The following is an 8,196-nucleotide window of genomic DNA, read 5'->3' as shown; positions in this document are numbered from 1 at the left end:
TAAAGCGGCAATCACATTGAACAATTTCTTGTTGAGCTATGAGAAAATAACACCATAAGTTCTTACCATGCTAGGAAAAATTAGAGACGAGATTCAAGAGGAAATTGATTTCAACAAAAAACAAAAGACAATTGAGTCATTTTTCAAGAAACCTTCATAAATCATTCATGTAATATGTTATATATAAGGAATTATTAATTTATATTTTATATGGGGTCTAAAGAAATTATCAAAAATGTATTATCTTATAATTTTAGCGAATTATTAATTTAGCACCCTATCCCCGAGTCAGGACCGACAAAAAATATTATCTTAGAGAGTTTATTAAATAATCGAGTTTCTACTGTATGCAACCAAAGAATGTTCTGTTACTAGAAAAAATGTGCGTAATGGAGAGGGAGCACGGTTGGCTTGAGAATTTCCGGTACCTGAATGAGCGGCAGCGGTGATGAATAGGATAAGAAGTTCTTAGTATTATCAAAAACTAACAATCTGATCATTCAGTAACGTAGTTTTTTATATCAAATCATGACGCAAATGGTTCCATATATCACTAACTTGCCATAAAATAAAGTAGCAAATAACATATTTATTTTCATCACTAATACACGTAGGAGGATATATATCATTCAGCTTACAGCTTCTTAGGATATATACCAACTTCTACATCAATCAAATCATCTTTACAGACAGACATCAACATCAAATTTTCCAAATAAATGAACGGTTGGTACTCTATTCAATGGCCTACAACCCATCTCCAAAACTGTTTTAACATTAATTTCTCCAAAGGCTAGTTGTCAAGTGAAATCAAAACTGTTAAAATGTTAAATAGCTGGAAGAAATAATTCAAACTCAAACATGTTGGTTGGTTCCAATAATCCATTATGGTTGAAATTATTTTTTTTTAACGGCCAACTTTATTGAAAAACTAAAAGAGAACCACTTACAAGAGGCAAGTAGTCCAAAACAAAGAAAACGAAAAGACATAAAAAACAACCAACTTGTAAAGAAAAATTCACAAAGTTGAACCGGCACCACTTATCCCACTCAAGACATGAACTTTTGCTTCTTTGTTTGACCCAAAGAAACGAGGCCGATTTGATCTCATACACCATCTTGGACATGATAATGGGTACTTTATTAAAAATGAGATCGTTCCTACTCACCCATATAATCCAACACGTTACTGCCAAAATAGATTGAACCGCCAAACGCGAGTTATTACACTTGATAAATTTGTTTGGGTATTCCAAAATTTCTTCCACCGATACAAAGTTTGCACACTTAGGTAGCTTTACCTAATTCATAATAATTGACCAAATATCCTTGATACCTTCGCAATATACGAACAGGTGTTGTGCCGTCTCCGGACACGAACCACAGATCGGACAGCTTGCATTCCCAACATTAATACCACTGATAGTTAAGGCACATCTAGTCGCGATCCGATCCAACAATAATCTCCAAATAAAACAGTTAACCACTTATTCCAAAACTTATAGTTATGTACCTCATACTCCAAATTGTCCAGCTCCCACCGCAACGAATTAACCGAAAAAATTGAACGGTTACCATCAGAATCAATCCAAAGCCAACAATCCGGATTCAATGAGACAGCCATAGGAGATATCAACCTGATGCAGTTCTGCAAATCCGATTGTAACTCGGCAGATGCGGGCCTCTTTTTCCATCTCCATTTCACAATACTTCATTCTCAACCACTTCATAACTATCCGATAGCAACACGTCCTTTCGTTTTTCTAGCGCGAACAAAGATGGAAATAAAATATTTAACGGGTTTTATCACCTTTGCCTACTTGTGGTTAGTCTTTCCATAACCCTACTTACACCATTATTTTCATCCATATTTGCCCGACATATTTGTTTCCAAGCTCCGCTAATTGAAGACTTAACAGGTATCGTCTCCCATTTGTGAGTCCCTCTATGGATAGACGAAATTGTCTTAACCCATAAGGAACAATTATCGGATTTGAATCGAGACAACCATTTTGCAAGCAAAGCCGTGTACATTGCCTTCAAACTACCTATTCCTAGGCCACCCCTTTCTTTATCTCTTATAATTCTACTCCAAGCCACCCAACTAATTTTTTCTTTTTCCTCCGACCCAACCCATAAAAAGCGTCTTCTTTTGCTTTCGAGTTGTTTAAGAACTTTTTCCAGTGCTTTGAATATTGAGAAATAATATGTACCTAAACTGCCCAAAACCGATTTAACGAGTGCCAATCTCCCACCAAACAATAAGGCTTTAGCCTTCCACTTCGATAGTTTCATGTCAAATTTGTCTAAAATAGGTTGCCAATTACGATTTCTACACATATTAGCACCAGTTGGCAGACCCAAGTGAACGAAAGGAAGCTTACCGGATTTACAGCGAAGTACCCTTGCACCCCGATCAACCTCTGAACCCGCCACCTTCACACTATATAAAACACTTTTTTTTAAGTTAATTATTTAACTACACCCATTGGGCTATTTGATACATATTTTCTAACAAGACTTTTTGATAAATAATTTATTTATTTATTTTTTAAAACGCCTTTTTGAAAGAAACAAAAAAAAACACACACTTTATGTTGTATTAGACATTTATGTAAACGATTTTATGTGGTATAAGCGCATATGCACTTCTCCCACCTTATCACATTTTTCTTCATATTTAATCCTGTATGTCACATCAGCGTTAAATCATTTTATTATTATTTTTTTTCTAAAATTCTGGTTTTTCATATTTTTCCTCAAACACCATGGTCAATGGTATCACTCACTTTCTCTCATTTCTTCCCAAAACACAAAACCACTCAAAAATGAAACCTGGATAGAGCGTGGAGTAGTCCTTTGTTTCCATGAAAAAATAGCCAGGACAAACCAGAGGACGGTATTCGTATCCTGACCGGCCTTGTTTTTTCCCTCTCTTTTCACCTACTCCTAAGCACCCACTCCGTATGCTCTAATGGTACACGACTAAACCAAAAAACATTAGATGGTTGTAGTTGCATTATTAAAAAAAAAAAAGAATACAAACAACTAAGTATTATATTGAAAGAAACAATCGTCATACAAGTAGAATTATTTACATTTAACTTTCATGAAAGCATATACGAATAATTAAGTACATATGACGTTTAATGTAAAACAAAAAAAGAAGAAAATGTGACCATAATCATTCTATAAATATGAAATCATTTTTTAACAATCAATAAACTGAGAATTACCTAGATACTCCGTACGAAGTAGGGCAGTTACTTTTACCTGAAACCCGAAACCCAACCCAAGGAACCCTGTTGCTACAACGGGTATAGCTAACAAAGGAAGTATGGCGGTCCAAGAGTGTGTTACTAACAGAGCTTCCTAACCTGCTAAGATCAAAGAAAACACAACAGGTTAGTCTCACGGTAGGAGGGGGTCTCCTACGATCAACCTCTGGCCTGAGAATTAGTGATATGACATGAGGATTGATAAGAGAGTGTGAAGAATAAGAGAGTAGAGAGAAATAGGGTGAATGAGAATGAATGATACCTTTGGCTGAAGTGTTCCTTTTATAGGCAGTCGGAAGCTTCACTTGAGGAAGCTTAAGCTTCTAAAGGGGTAAGGATCAACTCCTCTTTCAGCTCACGCAGACAAGCAATACCATTTTCGTGTAACTCGTATTCTACTTTTGTCTGCCATGTCGACATAGTTGCTTTATTGCAGGTTTCAACTTTGTGTCACATCAGAGGTGACTTCTCTGAGGTTTACTGTAGCAAGGAGCTTCCCTTGTTAACTTAGGAATCTTGTTGGGGGAAGCTTCGAGCTTCCTGGTCTAGCAGCTTGTGCTTGTTGCTTTTTGACTCCTAAGCTTCCCTAACTTATGAGTGGGTAAGGGTATCCACGTCATCAGCCCCCAAGTCAGAAGTATTCAGATTGCGATGATGAATGGTTGTGACTCAACTCGTTTTCTTCTTGATGTCCCCCCTAGGTGTTTAATGCTTTTGGGCTTAGCAGCATGCCTCTTCATAAACCAATGTATATACCCATTTTACTGTTTTGGGCTTATATATTGAAGCCCAAGAGCTGGAAAATGTTTCCTTGTCGTGTGGTCTGGAAGCTAAAAGCTTGTGACCTAAAGTTTTCGCGCTTGAAACTTAGGGTGGAAGCTAGAAGCTTCTCGTAGTGGCCTTTCGATCATTATTGTTACTTTAAGTTTTTCGATTGCTTCTTGTTGTGCCTAACTGATTTGACACTTATGGCAGGAGGTCATTATGTTATCTAAGGCAACAGATGGCCCCAATTTGATCCCAGCCTTCCACCCGTCCCTATACTTTGGGGATTTGAAATTCAAAAATTTCTTTATAAATCCCTAATAACCATCATTTGAAGACTCTCCACTTTCTTCGCCTTTAATTTCTCCGATTATAACTTGTTATTCTGGCGGTTTTTTAACCATCTTTTTTCATTTAAGAAAAGATATAATACTTTCTCCTCTTCATATTTCTTCCATCATGGGTTCTAAAGCAGACATGGCTACCCAGTTTTCCAAACTCACTCAAGCGGAACTCGATCGTTTTTGCTTGGAATATGGAATAGGGGTCGAGCTTAAACCGAATTACCCAAACCTTCAGCCCCTGTTTCTAATCGCCCTTAAGGTAAAGTTGCCCTTTACACCCGGTACTTCGATCAATTCAACATCTGTTATCCTTTTTCCAATTTTTTTCTCAATGTTTTGGAATATCATGGTGTTTGTCTCGGCCAACTGGCTCCCGTAGGTGTTGCTAGGATACTAGATTTTGAGGTTGTTTGTCGTTAATTCTCTCGGTTATGAGCCCACCATACCGATGTATCGAAGGTTCTTTCAACTTGCCAAGAATGGGAACTTGTTCACAATTGGAAAACCCGCTGTGAATCTAGGTTGATCTCTAGCACAGTTGGTCTTACATCTGCTTGGAAAGATAAGTTTTTCTTCGTTTCAGACTTTATCTTACCTTTTTCTTCGGTGTGGCGGAAGCATGAGCTTGCCTTGAACCCTTCTGAGCCTAAGATTGAGGACCTTGATGCTAATTTTTTTTGAAGAACCTTCAATCTGTGTCTTTTAAACTTCAATCTGTGTCCTTTAAACTTCAATCCGTGTCCTTTAAACATGACTGTACAGAGCTATCCTCCATGTCTTCATCAAGCTCCAGTGACTCCTTAGTAGCAGCTATGAGTAAATCTTTTTGTGTCGGTACCATAGTAGCTATTCCTCCTATGGTCGGGAACTTCATCATACCATGAGCTGTAGATACTACTGCATCGAAAGTAGCAATTCCGGTTCTTTCGATGAATATTTTATAATTAGATGGGTACCTGACCACTGTGAATGTAAGCTTCTCTACTTGAGAGAGATCTCCATCTCTAAACCGGACATCTAAGGTGAGCTTCCCAAGTGGAATCACCTTCTCCCCAGTGAAGCTTTTGAGAGAATTGTTAGTGCATTGGAGTTCTTTCCTGATTTCTTGAGAAAGTTGAAGAAAGCATCTTTCGTACATTACCTCCGCTACTGCTCCACAGTCCATATAGGACCCACCTATGAGGAAGCCATTTAACTCAGCTTCCACAATAACTGGAGTTGTGACTTTGTTATGAAGATCGGTTGGAGGGAAGCATATGCTTTGCTGGTTCCAGGAAAGCGTTCGTTGCCTTTTGCTACACACTTGAACCATGTTTACTCCAAACACTTTCTTTCTACCTCATTTACCTTCTTTAGGATCCTTAAGTAGGTGAGCTAGCTCACCACTTTGGACAACATCTTTAATACGCATCTTTAGCCAGAAACAATCATTGGTGTGATGGCCAATGTCATTGTGAAAGGCACAAAACTTGCCCGCATCACGTTTGCTTGCTGGCTTAGATAATGGACGAGGGAGACGAAAGTCTTGTTCAACCTCCTTAGTTGCCAATATATCTTGTAAAGTTTTGGTTAACATAGAGAAGATCATCTTATCCTTCTCTTGAGGTCTTTGTTGTCGAGAAGGGTGGCTTCTGTCGTCTGACCTTTTATGCTCGTAGTGCTTTTGTGGATGCTTCTAAACAAAGGATTGAAATCGATGCTTATTTCCTTCTGAGGAGTGAAATCTCCAATTTCCATGGTCATGTTTCCTCGTTTCCTAGTTATCCAAAGCTTCCTTCCCTCGACGGTAAGCTTCAGTTCTTTTGAAAGCTTCCTTCATGGTTTGGGGAATGTTTTCATGGAACCTTCTCACAAGCTTCTTTGCTTTGAGGGTATTCATGTAACCTGAAACACGCATAGTTTTTGAAGCACCACTATAGTTTAAGCATTCTTTTTTGTATCTTTCCATGAAGATTCAAAGATCTTCATGCTCCTTTCGCCTGATTTGGTGTAGGACCGAAACGTCCTTGGTGCACCTTTTTTTGCTGAGTGAAATTGGTTAAGAAGCTTTGGTATAGATCGTCAAAGGAAGCTATATTTCTTGATGGAAGAGTGTTGAACCAAAGTCTGACAGGTCCTATCAAGGTTTGCATGAACATATGGCAACACTCGGCATTATTCCATCTCTCTAGCTGCTCCCATGAAGATCTGAAAGTGATTTTCAGGATCTTCTGTTCCATCAAAAGTCTTTATATTAGCTGGCATCTTAACCATTGTTTGGAGCTCAAAGTTTGCTATTTGTTCAGAGAAACATGACAAGGTGGAAGGCTTGTAAGGTTGGTAAGGTTCCAAGTGTGTTAAGTTACCTGTGCTGGTGGTAACGATACTTGGAGCCTCAGTTACCACAGGTTGGCTCATAGTGGGGAAGCCTTGAGAAGCTTTCCACTGTAAGCTTCCCAGTCATGGTTGGCCATACTGGGACATCATGAGTGCATCCATCTGAGGATATGTCATATCAGGTAGCATGACACCTGGTTGTAGGTAAGCTTGAGGCATGGAGCATGTAGCTCCTACCAGTGATGGTGCGACCATGCTTCTTTCCAAAGGTAAGGATATCAGAGCTTCTAGCAAGGAAGTACTCATTGGGGGAGGTATGAAAGCAGGTGAGCTTTGGAATAACTGCTCCATGGTGTACTCTCCTATTCCCGTGGGAGTTATGGGTGAAGCTGTTAAGCTTACTCTTTCCCGGGGGGAGTTCATGTTTTCATATTCCCCACTAGGTTAGTTACTTGGTCCTTAAACGTTTCTTCTCAATGGGGAATGTGTGCTCATGCTTGGTGGATTGGGCATCGGGGAGAGTGTAACATCAGGTTCTTCAGTGCAGTGTAACCTTATTCTCACCTATTTAGCTCGGTCTTCGTGAGCATAGTTATTCATCAGCTCCCTGCGCTAGACGAAGTTCTGTTTAACACCCTCTAACGTCTTGTCTATCCCCTCTATGGGGTGTAGAAAATCATCCATTGGAAAGAAGATTCCACTTCTGGACAAAGGTGGTGTTTGGAACTGGAAGGATTGTGACGAAGACATGACCAACAGCCTGCTTGTTTCCGACGAACTACAACTGATATTCTCATCCGGCGAGGAGTTATATTGAGGTTGATCATCGTTCAAAGGAACACTCTTGTTAGGATTACACTTTTCAACCATACAAGAATGGTACTTGAGAACAATAGGACTGAAACTACCGGAATTTTTGTTCTAAGTAACGGCAGCCCCACGGTGGGTGCCACTTGTTGCTACAATGGGCATAGCTAACAAAGGAAGTATGGCGGTCTAAGAGTATGTTACTAATAGAGCTTCCTAACCTGTTAAGATCAAGGAAAACATGACCAGTTAGTCTCACCATAGGAAGGGGTCCCTACGATCAACCTCTGGCGTGAGAATCAGTGATATGATACAAGGATTGATTAGAGAGTGTGAAGAATAAGACTGTAGAGAGAAATAGGGTGAATGAAAATGAATGATACATTTGGCTGAAGTGTTCCTTTTATAGGTAGTCGAAAGCTTCTCTTGAGGAAGCTTAAGCTTCTAAAGGGGTAATGGTTAACTCCTCTTTCAACTCATGCGGACAAGCAATACCATTTTTGTGTAACTTGTATTCTATTTTTGTCTGCCATGTCGACATAGTTGCTTTATTGCAGGTTTCAATAGGGGTGTTCTTCGGGTTTCTTTGTCGGGTTTCGTGTTTTTCGGTTCGGGTTTTTCGGGTTTTCATGTGTGAAAATATAAACCGAAAACCAAACCATTCTAGTTTCGGGTTTTACGGTTTT

Source organism: Bidens hawaiensis, unplaced genomic scaffold, assembly GCF_021521415.1.
Source record: "Bidens hawaiensis isolate Kalapana, Puna unplaced genomic scaffold, B.hawaiensis_p1.1 tig00000055_1, whole genome shotgun sequence".
NCBI lineage: Eukaryota > Viridiplantae > Streptophyta > Magnoliopsida > Asterales > Asteraceae > Bidens > Bidens hawaiensis.
Note: the sequence above shows the minus strand (reverse complement) of the source record.